The sequence below is a fragment of the Anabrus simplex genome, chromosome 1 (genome assembly GCF_040414725.1).
Source record: "Anabrus simplex isolate iqAnaSimp1 chromosome 1, ASM4041472v1, whole genome shotgun sequence".
Taxonomy (NCBI): domain Eukaryota; kingdom Metazoa; phylum Arthropoda; class Insecta; order Orthoptera; family Tettigoniidae; genus Anabrus; species Anabrus simplex.
In genome coordinates this window covers 1428014596-1428032555 of record NC_090265.1, presented here as the reverse complement: position 1 = coordinate 1428032555, position 17960 = coordinate 1428014596, and positions in this window count along the sequence as shown.

Sequence of the window (17960 nt, the reverse complement as noted above, 5' to 3'; positions counted from 1 at the left end):
TGTCTCAGATCGAGGTTCTTCCGTACAGACGTTCACCCAGTGATACTGTGGGGTGGATGTCGGTCGGCTAGTGACAAAGAGACACAAGCAGACCGTGCATGTAACGGAGATGAGCATGCTTAGATGGGCGCTGGGAGTCACGCGACTAAACCGCACCAATAATGAAGAGATGAGGAACATTCTTGGAGTTGTACCGATTATAGCCAAAATGAGAATAATAAGAAGAGTATGTTGAATATAGTTAGTTATGCTCGTAATGATATCCACCATAGCGAAGTACCGTGATAGTCTAGTTTACCATTAAAAATAGTCGCTCAACAAAGAATGAGCTTATATGGTATTGTATGTTTCTCGCATTTCATACTTTTCTGGCTCAATTTTGATTATTTTCAAACAATAATTCATATTCACCTCCCATGTAGATACAAACTCGGTCGTTACCCACAACTAACATTGTAAGTTCTTTTTTCTTACAATTTGTTTTACGTCGCACCGACACAGATAGGACTTATGGCGACGATGGGATAGGAAAGCCCTAGGAGTGGGAAGCGGCTATGGCCTTAATTAAGGTACAGCCCCAGCACTTGCCAGGTGTGAAAATGGGAAACCACGGAAAACCATCTTCAGGGCTGCCGACAGTGGGGCTCGAACCCGCTATCTCCCGCATGCAAGCTCACTGCTGCGCACCTCTAACCGCACGGCCAACTCGCCCGGTCATTATAAGTTCATTGTTTCTCTGAAAAGTGTGCCTACGAGGAACTTACACAATACCCCATGCGCTCTCTTTTTAATTCTTTTTAGCGTTTATACATCATTCTCTTCCGAAATTTGATATTATTATAAAATGTGCGGATAAGTTTCAGGAACAACAGACCAACTGTTGTGAAGTAATGTTAGAAGTTGCAGTACAATAGGCATTAATGAGCCAAGAATTATTGCAGTAGTAATGCAAGTCTGGTGATTATGGAATACGTCCAAGTCGTGCTTAGGATGGTTTATGCAGCATACTATGGCCAACATGACTGCGTATTAGTTCTAATTGTTTCCAAGAAAACCACTGGTTTACAAAGTAGTGGAGTCGTCGATATAATTTTCAGTCCCAGCTGGCAAGTGGCGTTCCGCCCAGGTCTATTGCATACTTGCTTTGAATCATGTTGAGTACTCTGGTTGTGTCATAAAGTCGTCACTGCCCATATCGTAGTGTATACCTACGAGTAGTGATGGCATTTTTATCATCATTGTCAACATCATTATCACCATCACCACTTAGAATCATTGCCAAAATCCTCTTCTTATTTTTTCTCCATAATGTCAACGTCCATTAGGCCCTACGTCACGGGGTCTCAAATTGTGGGGCATGTTCCCCAGGTGTGTGTGTGTGTGTGTGTGTGTGTGTGTGTGTGATATGTAGGGCCTACTGGAAAGAGGAACGCAGAACACTTTCTTCTATATAAAAATTAAAACTGGTCTAAATAAATGAGAAAAAACAAGACATACAAATAGAAGAGTTTTGATGAATAAAAATTTTAATTATCATTAATTTCAAATATAGCGAGAATCTTGAATAAACAGTAAATAATAATAAGAAGGAATGGATTTACTTCCCACTAACTACTTGTACGGTTTTCGGAGACACAGAAGTACCGGGATGTTGTACTACAAGAGTTCTTTTCGGTACCGGTAAGTCCACCGACAAGAGACTCGTGTATATGCGAACTTTCAAATACCACAGGACTGAGCCAACTTGGGCTCAGAAGACCAGCGCTTCTACCGTCCGAGCTATGCAACCCGGCAAGAGTAAAAAGAAAACGTGTAATGAACACAAATGTATTAAATTTGGCTCCTAACATATGGCCTACGACTGATATGGATATGTTTTATAACATTGCGTGTTATTATATTAAATATAGTACGTGTTAGAAACTACCACTATTATTATCAGATCAGACGGCATATTATTTGTATATACAGTATATTATATGTTTAAGGGTTTAGTAATTGTGCAAGTTGTTGCATTTTGGAAGGAACGAACGAAGTATTTAAGAGCTTGGGTTATTTAGTGACTCAGACGGAAAATATAGGGCGTAGCCGAGCCTGTAGGTAGGCCTATATGAGGAAGCACATGTAATCAGGGATAGACTTACGATATTGTAGCGGTGAATGAGTGAGGTTGTGACGTTGTTCACACAGTATACTTTTCTTTGTGAAACAGTGCAGGTGAATACGAGATGGATTATGTCTAAAAGTTACTAACTTATGGACTGATACCGCTTTTCAAGAATCTTTGCATATAACATAATTCCACAGAGTGGAGATTAGTTTGTTGCTACCAGTTCTGATTCAGTAAGGTTCACAGCGTGTCGGCAGCTTTAACGGCCTTTAATCTTTAATAGCTCATTTTAGGACAGCGGTCTGTCTGTTGTTAAATTAGCTCAAGTCGAGCTTATCAACAATTTCATCGGAAACTGTTCGAATCACGGAGGTAGAACGTTATGCCAACTGTTACGTACCCGGCGTGGTACAAATCTACAAGACGAGCCGAATCTCGTGAAGTAATGAGAAATATGGGAGGACAATAATGTGGACCTTTTAAAAACCGAATTAAAAGACATCAAGGTAGCTGCGACAGAAGAACAGGGGAGAGGTGTATACAGTGTAAAGAAATGTTATAAATGCCGTTGTGATCGGATTTTGTTGTGTATTTCATTTTCCTGTGTTGTTTGAGATATTTATTTGAATATACTGATTTATCCGAGTTAGTTTGTTTGTTTGTTTGTCAATTCTTCGTGAACAATTCTTGTGGCGTTGTATTCCTCAATTCTATCGTTTTCAGCGGGTGTTAGGAAAGGCCTAACAGAATACCAGATTTCCAGTTTATGTACACGACCTGGGATGATTTTTTTTTCATTTGCTTTACCATTATTATTTAAATTTGAGGAATCCTCTGGTGAATTATTCATTCAACCTCGCTAATCGGCCAACTAGGGACCACGATAAGCCTCACTTTACATTCCGGCATTTGTTCGTTTTTCGCTTTATCCACATCGTCTTCATTAGCTCACTGTGTTTAGCACGACGTTATTCTGTCCATTTAGTACCAGTTGCCCGTTTTTCGTCCCGGAAAGCCCCAAAAGTCCTGATGGATGCTCTGAAAAGATTTCGGTCTTGTGCATCTTCTGCTTGTAGGGCCAGTTCTTTAAGATCTTTCTTGACATTGACGTACCATGACATTGCCGTTCTTGGTTTTGAGTCAAATATACTGAAGATACGTTTCGTCCATCGAGAGTCGATCATCCGTCGTATATGACCGTAGAAGCGAACTCTGCCTTTACGCATTGTGTCCGTGATCTTCTCTATCTTAGAGTATACTTCTTGCCTGGATTTTCTAATGTAGGTGCCATTTTTGTAGTTTGGGCCAAGTATGGTGCGTAGGATCTTTCTTTCTTTCTTTCCTTCTTTACTCTCTAAATCCGCAAGCAAACATTTCTCGGACAGGATAAGGCATTCAGATGCATACAGCGATACTGGTTTTATGACAGTGTTGTAGTGACGAATTTTTGTGTTCAGGGAAAAGCACTTTTTGTTGCATATGTTGCGGGTTGTTTGGAAAGTGACTTCCATTTTCTTTATTCTTGCTGCTATGGCCTCTTTGTCAAGTCCAGTTTGCTGAATCCATTCCCCAAGGTATTTAAATTTACTAACACGGTTTATCGTTCCATATTTTGGTGTTTAGTTGTGCCGTATCATCTTTGATATTCGACATTACTTCTGTCTTTTGAAAGGAAATTTGCAAACCTGTTTGTTCTGCTACTTCCTTCAACACATTGATCTGTTCTGTTACCCTTTCGAAATTTTCTGTGATCAGAGCTATGTCATCAGCGAACGCTAAGCAATCTATTTCCACTCCGTTTTTCTTTGTCCCAATCCTTAAGGGTTTGTAAAGGTGTCTTTCTTTTAACGTCTTTCGCCACTCCTGTATTAACTTGTCAAGTACGCAGTTGAACAAAAGAGGTGACAGCCCATCCCTCTGTCGAACGCCTATCTTGATCTCAAAGGGTTCAGAGAGACATCCTTGGAATTTTACTTTGGATTTGGTATTAGTTAGTGTTGCCCTTATTATCACCAGCAGTTTCTCATCGACTCCCATTTCTGCAAGGATGTTAAGCAACACATCACGATCGATAGAGTCGTATGCTTTCCTGAAGTCTACAAATGTAGATACACAGATTCGACCTCTCAGCATATTGTATCCTATTATGGTTTTTAGGTTAAGTATTTGTTCTGCACTTGATCGGCCTTTCCGAAAACCTGCTTGGTATTCACCGAGTTTGTGTTCAACTTGCTGTTCTAGTCTTTCAAGGATAGATAGTGACAGGATCATGTAGGCTACTGACAGAAGAGAAATTCCACGGTTATTGTTCACATCTCTTATATTATATTTCTTTATTATTATTATTATTATTATTATTATTATTATTATTATATGGCCAACGGCCGTAGCCGTCTTGAAACACCGGATCCCGTGAGATCTCCGAAGTTAAACAACATTGGGCGTGGTCAGGAGTTGGATGGGTTGCCACGCGCTGTTGGTGGGAGTGGAAAGGAACTGGCCACCTTACCGCACGTAAACTCCGACTCAGGAACACCTCTGCGGAGGTTTGGACCTGCCTTCGGGCAGAATAACCCTTACCTTACATTATTATTATTATTATTATATTATTATTATTATTATTATTATTATTAATATTATTATTATTAATATTATTATTATTATTATTATTATTATTATTATTATTATTATTATTATTGAGCAGAATCATTTATATTTCCATCTGGTGCCCAAGCGAGTGCTAATAAATGTAATAGTAGATATTGTGGTATAACAAAGTAAACCGAATAAAAATACGAATAATCTGCTTTCACCCTAAGACCAATGAGAAGACGACCAAAATGCAGGATGGATAGCTGATCATCACCCTCAGAAACAAAATAGCAAGTGATGTTAGAAAAAATAGACTTAAGACAAGAAGAAGAAGAAGAAGAAGAAGAAGAAGAATTGGTATGGACATACTTGAGCGTATTTAATAAGTACTGAATCAATTTGAAATATAATTGGCGGCAAATGCAGATTAAGGATTTTAAGTAGTGTATTGGTCTTTTGTGTTAATCGTACCAATCGCAATTTTTGTTGCTTGGAATTGTGTAACCGAATGGGGGCATTCTATAGCTCTGAAGTAGGCTACCTTTGTATATATGCAGATAACATTGTCCCATATCCATAATAACAAGAAGAATATGCAGTTCTTTTCCTCTTTTCCCTTATTTTTCTTCTCACTCTGTCCTGATAGACTTGGCTGAGTGTGGGTGGGGTGCCACAAGAAATAATATATAGAAAATTTGAATTTCAAATGCATGACGTGGCGAGAGCAGACTACCCTCGCTCAAGGAAGTTATATATAGTCTTCAATGTAAGCGGAAGTTAGGTCGGTATATTCATAGCCGAACATTAGGTAGTAAGTCAATCAATACGCTTGGTATTTACACCTAAACGGCGAGGAAATTTCAAACATTCTTCACTTAATTACGTTGTAGTAAGGACACAGTGTGCATATTCAACGTAATATTTCTACTCAACTGAGACTAAGAAACTGTTTTACTTCCAATGCACAGTGAAACTTATATTACCTTTCTGAAATTGGTTTTTAGAACGACATGTTATAAGAAGATTGTATTGTATTAGACTGTATTAGATTGAGCTTCAGCACCAGACCTCCGAATTGTTGCTGACCATCATTTTTAATAATAATTAATGGTATTGGCTTTACGTCCCAATAACTACTTTTACGGTTTACGGAGACGCCGAGGTGCAGGAATTTAGTACCGCAGGAGTCTTTTTACGTGCCAGTAAATCTACCGACACGAGGCTGTTTTATTTGAGCACCTTCAAATACCACCGGACAGGATCGAACCTGCCAAGTTGGAGTCAGAACGCCAGCGCTTCAACCGTCTGAGCCACTCAGTCCGGTGCTGATCATCTTTAAGTCCTACCCCAAACCAGATGTTTTTGGTAAGTCTGCCGTGTGGAAAGATTTTTCAGCCAAATAACTACTACTACTACTTAACTGCTATTAAGTAGCAGTAGTTGTGTAGTAGCAGTAGTAGCTGTAACTAACTTTTACCCGCGGCTCCATCTACGTCGACCTGGTTTTGCGAATCCAAGTGATTGTGGCCTTTGAGTTTTAACCAGTCTCGAGGACTTTTGAAGCATTATATACTTTATTCTTACACACATAGTTTGAGGATATCTTAAACGGTTGAAGCAGCTTTTATTTGAGCCTCAAGGATTACCTTCCCATAACTAACCAAAATAAAAAAATGATTTAGTGTTGCTTTAGGACATCAAGCAATAGCCAGGATGGTCAGATCCTTTTCCGGCTAGACATACTGTATTGTCTATAATGCACTGTGCCTTCGGTATGGGCTAGAATAAATGTGTTACTTTCATAGTCTTAGTTTCATACTTGGCATCAGTGTTGCCAACTTATATTTTCAAGATCCGCCAAATACTTCTAAAAATCCGCTAAAATTTCGCCAAGAAATCCGATCTCAAATAATAATAATAATAATAATAATAATAATAATAATAATAATAATAATAATAATAATAATAATAATAATAATAATAATAAAATTAAATGTCTGCACTCACCTGATCTGTGAGTTTCACTGGGATTAACCCCCTGCCTGCGAGTCGGCGAGCCAAAACTTGTAGGCGTTTTACTGCCGGGTACAAACTAAGAGGTGATCCTCTACCTCAAGAGTCACACACAAAACAGGCCAGTTCATTAAACGGTCTTCCTTCATAGCATAAATATAAATGCTACTCTTTCACAGTTTCATTATCTGTAGTCATTCGTCAACTAAGATATAAATACTCTTTCTGCACGCATAACAAATTTATGATACCATGATCTCATAACATCAAATCAAATAGCATGTTTTCCTCATGTGACTACTAGCTCCTGACAAGAAATACGGAATAGCTCAGAGACAGACTGGAGTGCAAATTAAAAAAGTAAAGTGGATAAAACGCTAAATTCCGCTATAATAAATCTAGAATTCCGCCAAAAAATCCGCTGTCCGCTAAATGGTATATTTCTTCGCCGACAGTCTTCTAATTCCGCCAAATTTAGCGGAAAATCCGTAAAGCTGGCAACACTGCTTGGCATTGCCATTATGAAAGTGACTGAAATGCTATTAATGCCATTCCTTATGCAGTTAGTTCCTATGTTGAACGGTGTGAAGGTGTCACTCGAGTTCATTTCAGTGGGTTTGGCAGACTAATATGTAATAGCTCCTTCCGTCTCCGTGAGAAAAGAACACCACCACTCTTCGTTTCGCGAGTACGCCTCTTCAGCCTAAACTATCTATGGCAGCTGTTGGGGATCCAACCAGCTTTCAGGCTGAAGACTCAACATAAAAATGAAGAAATATATTAACACTGATTCGAACGACAACTAGTCAGCGATAAGCCATCAGCAATGTCTTCAAATTATAATGTCCGACGATGAAATCGGACAAAATCTACAATAGATAGGTGCATTAGAACAATGGTTATCGGAATGGTTACAGTCACATATATATTTGTTTAAAATAAATAGAGTATATATTTACATGTTCTTAATATTTAAAAAATACTGAATCAATATCATTAAATTTTTCAACTATCAATTCAGTTTCTTATTTGCTGCCTCCCATCCCTGGTAAGGTATGAATGAATTAATTAATGAATTTATTAATCGATTATCAATATAGTACTGGCACTTCACATTAATATTAAATAAATCGATCAGTCAAAAGAAGAAAATTAAGTCATGCGTACAGATATTCGAAATTTACTCACCGCTTCGAAGATGTAATCTAAACAAAGAGACTTCTGTCCTTTGTAACAACTCGCTTTTTCTTGTAATAGCAATCAAACGGAAACTGAAGAAAACGTACGTTGCATTCCGAAATATACTGTTAATATTTTAATATCTGGACTGCCAAACGATGACGTGACTTGATGGTGGCCCAGAAATGATACCTAAACCAGAGATATAAAAGGACTGGAAAGATTATATAACCTCTGCATTGCCTAGGACAGATTCAATAAAATATCTCGATGAGAAAAGAACTCTGGACTTCTTTTTCAAATATGAGACAAACACGCTATCAGCGAGACTGCTGAACGGTGCGCACTAACTTCTAGATTATGTAAATAATGACAATAACGGGAATATTATCATCGCAAGTACCATTACAAACCCGTAGGTTTGTGAATCATAATCGTTAATAAAGATATTTTATTCTGCCAGTTCATTCAGACATTCCGTGATCCCGAAAAAGAATAGTGTTTTAGGAAAACAGTTCGTTGACTTCTCACGTGCAAAGAGTTCCACTCTGGAAGGAATGGAGTTGAAACACTGACATATTGAATATTCTATATAGTTTTAGCAATCTGAACACGCCAACCTACTGTCGCAGTGATCGCGTTAACATTCTCTTATGAGAGAAATAAAGAAAAGAACAACTGTAATCTAAATGCACCTCACGCCAAAGAGGCGGCTGCGAAGTGAATTGTCTTCCTGTGCTGACCTTGTCTGCAGAGTATCGGCCCTATTTAGGGGTTATTTCTTATTCTAAGTGCATCAAAATACAAATCCAACGCTCCTCCATAGCCGAACGCGTTCCATGCTAGGAATGAGTATTGATAAACAAGGATATCGTTAAGCTTTGGAAGAGGGAGATTATAACAAGTATGCTGCAGTACAGTGGAGAGAATCAGCTACTAGAAATTTCAAATTGTGGTTTTATAGTGGTACTAGCTGCTCTACCCGTTGTTGACATAACATGTGCATGATTACATTTTTATTTACCATCTACTGAGCATTTTACACAGAATGGGACTTGGAAATATCCTAGTATTGGTTCAATGTCATGTTTCAAGGTCAATCAATCATCAATGACCTGCATTTAGACCTGTCGCCCAGGTGGAAGATTCCGTATCACTTGCCCACCCAGTTTCCTCTTAAACATTTTCGAAGAACTTGGAAATTTATCGACGATTTTTCTTGATAATTTATTCCAGTCTCTTACTCCTCGTCCTATAAATGAATATTTGCTCCAATTTGTCCTCTTAAATTCAACTTTATCCTCATATTATGATTATGGGATATAGTGCCATATCTGGAATACTTATTTGATTACTGTTTGTATGAAGAGATACCAAATGAATGGAGAGTTGCAATAGTAGCCCCAGTGTACAAGGGAAAGGGTGACAAACATAACGCGGATAATTACAGGTCACTCAGCTTGACGCGTTCCATGCTAGGAATGAGTATTGATAAACAAGGATATCGTTAATCTTAAGAAGGGGGAGATTATAAGAAGTATGCTGCAGTACAGTGGAGAGAATCATCTTCTAGAAATTTCAAATTGCATTTTTAATATTAAATGCATCATACTCTAGGAGCGGATAAATATGTCATGCAAACAAACATACATTCCTGCAGTACAGTACAGTAAGGTTCATTTTCCTTCACACTTCAGCATAGGAAAATGAACTCAACAAAGTAATCTTGCATACGTTAAGTCAACGACAGGTAGAGCAGCTAGTAACACATAAAAAAATTTCCTTTACACACGAGCAGAGGAAAAAGAACTCACCAAAAATTGTTCTGATGGACTGTATATCAGTATGTGGCGGGGAGGCGTGACCAGTCTTGAGGAATACAATGGGTAGGAAGAACATTCGTGGGTTTGGCATAGGAGCGATGATATGTTGTTTGTAAGCTCTGGGAAAGCATTATATTTTCTTATATTAGACTCGTTTGTGAAATTACTGACTGGATAGATACAAAGCAGTTCGAGTTTAGGAAAGGTTATTCCAGCGAGGCTCACATTGTAGGATTCCAGCAACATATAGCAGATATTTTAGGTTCAGGAGATTATTGCTATTGACCTATCCAATGTTTTTAATACGGAAGATCATGAGAGATTACTGACGATAAAGAGGGCTATTGGACTAGACAGGTTGGACTGTTGGTCTAGACTAGGCTTCGTTTCTATTGGTAGCATGTGTTAGATAAAGTACCCGTCTCAAACCATAAAGCAGGACATGGATACAGGAGTTGTACAATCAGGGTGACCACACGATAAAAAGACTTTGGAGGACAAAATTGTGAAAAAAGGACCTTGTACTAAAAATGACGATAAGGAGGCACCGAATAACAGAACAATGTTAGCCGTTATTGACAAGTTCCGTCATACAGGATCAGCCTTATACCAACGAAAAGGCGCAACAGGACGCCCAAGAACCGTTTGTTCAAATGAGAATCATGGACGATCTCTCTCTTCTCCAACTCGTAGTCTACGGCGAACACGCTGAAACACTGTTTGAGCGATAAGTCAGTTCGGCGGATGTTTAAAGATCTCGATAGATACTAGTGTCGTGCATTGTTCGAACTTGAGACGGGTAACCAAGACAGAACATCATGTGCCTAGCTGCATATGCAACCAGTATCACGTATGAGTGGAGCGTGTAAGCTAAAATGCCCGAGTTTGCTCCAATTCGTTCGACAGGTCATGCTCGGAGCGAAGTTTGCTGACTAGGGACGATGGCCTTGCTTGCCTTACTGACGTTGCAAGCAATGTAGTTTTCTTCAGATATAGGGAATCCCTTGTTTACATACAGCAAAGCCCAGGTATTCGGAGCTATAAAAGGGCGAAGGAATGGTTGACTTACCCTTTTGTTTTGAGCTGAAGCTCACCATAGCACGTGAATCGACGGACTGCGTTATGACTAAAATTCAAAGCAGTGAATATGAACTAAGCAAGAGAGATGGGCCGAGTTCTGATGTTTGGAAGAAGTTCCTGCTTGTAGTCACTGCAGATAGTCAGCAGATATGGTATGTTTCCTGTGAAATGTGCAATGCACTGTTAACATATAAACCCGGTACAACTCATTTAAAAAGAAACACGTTTGCAAATTTAATGCTGGATTTTCTCTCCAAGTATTACCTGGCATTACAAAGCAAACCATAACTAGTGGGTGTGATTTCATGTGTGCCAAAGATTTCCGACCGTTTAACACTGTTGCCGGAGAATGCATTAAAGAATTAAGACAAAAACTGATTAATATGGGTGCTAATTTTGGAAAAGTAGATACTGCTGATGTGTTACCGCATCCTTCCACCATCAGGAGAAACGTCCAAGCAAAGGCAGATGAAATACGAAGCGAAATAATGCCGCTGATTATTTCTGCTATACACGACAAATGTTGCTTGGCTACTGTTGATATGTGGACTGACCAATACAACCAAACCCATTATCTGACGCTGACTACGCAATATAGACAGAGAGTGGAAGCTGATCAGTAATGTGTTTTTTACTACAAAATTTCTAAGTACAAAGAAAACAAGTGCAAGTATAATTGAGGAAGTTCACGAAAGAATGTCCGAGTTAAACATTCCTCAGTGTGATTATGAAGATATGTTTTTTGTAACAGATCAGGGTTCAAACATAAAGACAGCTTTCAAAGAACATAGACGTGTGCCTTGTGCTGCTCACTGCATAAATATAGCACTTGCGCACGTATTCGATGAAACGAGATTTCTTATGGAAGATGCTCCAGTACCTGCAAACACAATAAACGCCACAAAGGCAGTTGTGAGGTACCTGAAAAAAGGGGTCTTGCTGCCCAGCTTCAAACAACGGTACAGCAAGAAGTAATGACGACGTGGAATAGTCTCTATACGATGTTAGAGTCTGTTTTTAAGCAGGAGGAATACACGTGGTAGCACGTGAAATTCATTAACCATTTCTCCGACAGGAGCGATAATTACTACATTATTTTCCAGTATTGCTTACCTATATATATACACGAGGCCGCCCGAGTTCAGTATATTGTAGAATCACAGTTTAAAAATATGAGTTTAATTATTGACAGTTACATGCTCAGTCATAAGTCCACCATTGAGGCAAAAGCGAATGTTTCCATAGATAAAGGTGCGCGAGACAAACAGCAGAGTACGGCTAAACAAGAACGAGGGGAAGCGAGCACGTCCACCTGTGCCTGAGACAGCGCGTGAAGGAGCGAGTACGAAGGGGCAAGTTCGAACGAACATAGCTCGCCTCGCCTGTGAGAAGCGAGGCTCGGTCATAGCCATACTCGCCAAATATGAACCGAGCATAGAGCGTGTTTTGCACGACACTAATAGATACGCATACTGCATGCAAGTTATTCAGAAAGGGAAGAGCGAGCCGATTACAGTATTGGAGCCGAGTGCTGTCCATGACGTATGAGAATACTGGTTTCTTCTGCAACATAATACGGTTTTCAGATGAAGGGCAGACACACCCTGATGGCTACATCAACCAACAACACACACTAAACAGTGAGCAGGTTGTATTTGGTGCACCGTGTCCGGTTATGGGCCCTTATTTTGACGAGGATGCTACATAAAATCCAAAAAAACCGTGGATCAGGTAGTCTACAGAGACCTCACTATTACCCCAACCATGCAGGATTTGCGCCGTTTTTACGCCTCCAACGATTATGGACGCAGCAACATTGAGCTAGAGCCCACACCGCGGGGGAGTTACCTACCCTTTGCAAAAACACGCTGGAGATCACCTAATTTCTCGTGCAACTCCATTCCCGTACCCTCCTGCTCTCACGGCACCCGATGCCTACATATGGCGCATGACGAAAGAATCAGTTTTCAAGACAGATAGCCTATTTACAAATGTTCCTGAATCAAGCGAGAAGATAAGGATTTTTTGTGTAGAGCAATCTTTCCTGGGCAACATGTCCAATAATCTTCCGAAACGTTACTATATGAACAATGTGAGGCTCGTGATGGTACACATATTGAACACCAGTGCTGTACCAATGCAATTAAATAACACTTCGGTGTCGACTGTTTTGCCGCATACAGTATTTACGTATAATGCCAACAGTAGTTAGCTCACGATGTCTTCCAAGTGCCTAGTAGGATCTAGTATTTCCATGTGAACGATTCTTAACAGTAAATGTACTTTAATTCGTAAACGTCTTTCGGAAATTCGTATTCGTCATTTTTTTTGAAAATTCGGCATCAAATATAATATAGGTAAGGGTTATTCTGCCCGAAGGCAGGTCCGAACCTCCGCAGAGGTGTTCCTGAGCCGGAGTTTACGTGCGGTAGGGTGGCCAGTTCCTTTCCGCTCCTCCATTCCCTTACCCCCACCAACAGCGCGTGGCAACCCATCCAACTCCTGACCACGCCCAATGTTGCTTAACTTCGGAGATCTCACGGGATCCGATGTTTCAACACGGCTACGGCCGTTGGCAAATATCATATAGTGATAGACTATTATGAATGGAGATATCAGAGTATTTGTTTATCGTCGTGTTCAGACCTTCTTGTCTACCCTCCTTCCCTTTCAAACATTCGGAAAACTCCAGTATAAAAACCAAGTGTCATGTTAATATTCTAAAAGCGCAGACTGACAGTTCTCATACGAGAACACCTCCGCATCATTCAGCCGCCAGGCGAATTCCGCTCTCCCGACCGTACAAAATATCCCAGTACATAGTTGCTTCTGAGAATTGTACCGGAATACGTGTGCTACTGATGCTTGTGTAATTATTGCGCATATTGCTTCAGTATTGAGTAATCGATTGTAAAATGAAGTATTCGCTTCAGCAGCGAATTTATTTGGTGGAGCTTCACTTGAAAAAAAGATAGCTATAGAAGATGCATTCGTAAATATCATAACACCGGAACTCCTACAAAATCTTGTGTTTCGAATTTGATGAAGACGTGGCCTACAACAGTTTCAGTTTGAGGTGTACAGGGGAAGCGGAAAAGACATTAACTAACTAAAGGTAAACTTGAGGATATTAGGGCGCGGTATGAAACAAGTCCCAGAAGATCACTTAATTGTCTAGCACAGGAAACATATCCATGGGGTCAGCCCACGAAGTGACAAGACTGCTGAAATTTCTACTATATAACATAATGTTTGTGCAGTAACTTCACCAGACAGATTTCACCGGAAAATTAAGGTTCTGTAATTGGTATCGTGAAAGTGCTTACAATGGAAATTTGGATCCACAACATGTATAGGCCTATGTCTGACATTTCTTAGTTCCATATTTCTGGACATGTAAATTTGAAAAAATATGTGATTGTGGAGAACTGAGAACCCTCATATTGCACAGGAAGTACATTGCATCCCATTAAAATAGGGGTATGATGTGCGGTAAGCACGCGGCGGATAAATGGGCCTTTAATTTTCTATGACCGCGTGAATTCAGATGTCTATGTGAGAACAATTTCTGCATCAATTTTTAATGAACTGACGCAAACGATTATAGATATTGCCAAAAAGACGGTGCCACAGCCCGTACCGCTCTCAATTCTTTAGACACTTTACATCCAGTTTTTGATGACAAGGTAATTCGTAGCCTACAGGTTTATGGCTCCCTAAACCAGCCGAACTAACTTACTGTGATTATTATCTTTAGGGAATCGTAAAGGAAAAAGTTTACTGAAATAATCCTTCTACTAAAGAATATATTTTTTACAATTTGCTTTACGTCGCACCGACATATATAGGCCTTACGGCGACGATGGGACAGGAAAGGGCTAGGAGTGAGAAGGAAGCAACCGTGGCCTTCATTAAGGTAGAGTCCCAGCATTTGTTTAGCGCGAAAATGGGAAACCAAGGAAAATCATCTTTAGGGCTGCCAACAATGGGGTTCGAACCAATTCTCCCGAATACAAGCTGACAGCTACGTGACTCAAATCACCTAAGCACACGCTTGATTACTGTAGAAGAACAGAAGGCCGAAATAACACGTGAAATGCAGTGAGAAATGCTTCTGAGAATTGTACCGGAATACGTGTGCTACTGATGCTTGTATAATTATTGCGCATATTGCTTCAGTATTAAGTAATCGATTGTAAAATGAAGTTGAGCAGCAAATTTATTTGGTGGAACTTCACCTGAAAAAAATAGCTATAGAAGATGCATTCGTAAATATCATAATACCGGAACTCCTACAAAATTTTGTGTTTCAAATTTGATGAAGAAGTGGCCTACAACAGTTTCAGAATTAAAGAAAGCGGCAAATAATTTGTTTAAACGATGTGAGGCATGTCTAATTGCGAAAGGTCATTTTCAACATTATCTTAAATAAATGGTGAGTAATAAAACCCGTATACATGTACAGTATTTTTAATAATAATATTTTAATTCGTAGATTATTTTTTGGATTTTATTATGTAGTTGCTAAATGTCTTGGTTTGCTGGTAGTAATTGTACACACTCCCCGCCGCAAGCACAACACGCCATCTGGGTAGCGGAAGTCGGCCTGTGGCTCAATGATGAGAAAATTTCTTCGCCAAATGAGAATACTGCGCAAAGTCTTTCAAACGTTTCTGGGATTATCTCCATTGCAACTATCCGTAGTGTCAGTTACCGGCTCTTTTAGCTTTCACTCGACCGCTACTGATAGTTTCCTTATTTTCCTTTCTATCGAAAAAGGTATAGAACAAAAAAAATGTTATAAATGATATTCTAAGTGAATTTTGCCATGGACAATTTTCTTGCAAAATCTACACATTTGTTCTATTCGATATAAAAACCGAGTATAAGGTTAATATTCAAAAAGTACAGACAGAGAGACGATTATATACAGTATGTACGGAGGATGAATCACCTAAAATTTTCACACCAAATATTTCTGAAATGGAAGGTGCTATTAATGTGCTGTTTTTACAGAAACTAAGTGTAACCAAGGGCTCATAATAATAATAATAATAATAATAATAATAATAATAATAATAATAATAATAATAATAATAATAATAATAATAATAATAATAATAATAATAATAATAATGTTATTTGCTTTACGTCCCACTAACAACTTTTACGGTTTTCGGAGACCCCGAGGTGCCGGACTTTAGTCCCTCAGGAGTTCTTTCCCGTGCCAGTAAATATACGGACACGAGGCTGACGTATTTGAGCACCTTCAAATACCACCGAACTGAGCCAGGATCGAACCTTCCAAGTTAGGGTCAGAAGGCCAGCGCATCAACCGTCTGAGCCACTGAGCCCGGCAACAACGATAGGTTTGAAGGTGTGGCTGTGGATAGTGATGAGGAGGTTAAGATTTGGCAAATGAGATTAGGATGGCAGATGTATTGGAAATGATTACACAAGAAAGGGGGAAATGTACATTAATATATCAAATACTGAGAAGCGACTGTTTTCAAAATCCCACGATAAGATACAAGTCGCATCTAACTCAACCAGCCGAAGTTGACGACTCATCGGAAGAAGACTGGCCTTAAGTCCGAATCATGCTTATATATTTTGGTAGGAATTATTTCTTAAGTTGTTCTTATCAAAACCAAACCAAACCCCATGGCACTACAGCCCGTGAAGGGCCTTGGCCTACCAAGCGACCGCTGCTCAGCCCGAAGGTCTGCAGATTACGAGGTGTCGTGTGGTCAGCACGACGAATCCTCTCGGCCGTTATTCTTGGCTTTCTAGACCGGGGCCGCTACCTCACCGTCAGATAGCTCCTCAATTCTAATCACGTAGGCTGACTGGACCTCGTACCAGCCCTCAGGTCCAGGTAAAATTCCCTGACCTGGCCGGGAATCGAAGCCGGGGCCTCCGGGTAAGAGGCAGGCACGCTGCCCCTACACCACGGGGCCGGCAAGTTGTTCTTATAACACTTTGTAAATGTTCTTGTTGCTCTCAACTTCACTAATTGTTTTTCTTTTACAATTATTTAAAATTATAGATCTAACTTCGCAATTAATTAATTTTTCGACTACTTTACGAACTATTTATTTTTTAATCAATATTCACTATATTGTGTATTCTTCGTCTTCGGACAGCCTCTAGGTGGAGGAAGAATGTATAATAAATTACATAAACAAAGATCGATGAGGAGTAAGAGAAAGAACATTATTTGGTCTACTGACAGGCTTTAATAGAAGAGCATACACTATGCTAGGATGAAGGTAGACCATTTCCGTTTTCTGCAAATAGATAGCCTACACACTGATAATGAAGCGCTGTAATTGTAGCCATTCGTTCCACGAAAGTGGAAAATGCACTGAGCCAATAATGAGCTTCAGTAACACTACACCAACAGCTATTTTTACGAAAACGACATATGATATTGTTAGTTCAAAGTGTTGCCGCCAATGCCATGCAGCTTTCTAACAAAGGTAGCAAATGAACTCTTTCACGAACAGTTATCTCGACACCAAGAGTGAGATAAGAAGATTACAGGACAATTCCGAGAAAGGACGTTTATATCGTCGCATACTATTCGTTGAAAGAGTAATGAGAATGACTCCGAGGTCAAGAAATGAAACGACCTGAAAACGTAACCGTCTATGAAGCACGCAACATTGATATTAGTTTTCGCTGGACAAAAACCTGCAGCAGCAGCACCTCTCTGCGCGAGACATAATGTCACACTTAAGTTACAAGAGTACAATTAGTTTGTGTCTTGTGGGTCTATACCGCATGCTCTTGTGCAATGTTTATGTAATAGAATGAATGTCGGGATCAAAGGGAAACAAAACACAAAAAGGTGATAAAAATATACTTACAAATATGAGGTATGATGAAGATCTATGGTGGAAGAAGCAGTCAGAAAAAATGTGTTCTTCTGGGACCCCGGATTACTTGCTATATATTTGTGAACACCCTGCATAAGTGTACATTAACGAAAATGCATTTAGGCCTATTTGGCATTTGGCCTGTTGGTGTAGTGTTACTGACGCTCATTATTGGTACAGTCGTATAAAGGAATAAATCTGTTCAAAATGACATGTTAAATTTTATAGCTTAGTATTTATGCGGATTTTTTCCAATGTAAATCAGCAACGAAAATAAGTATT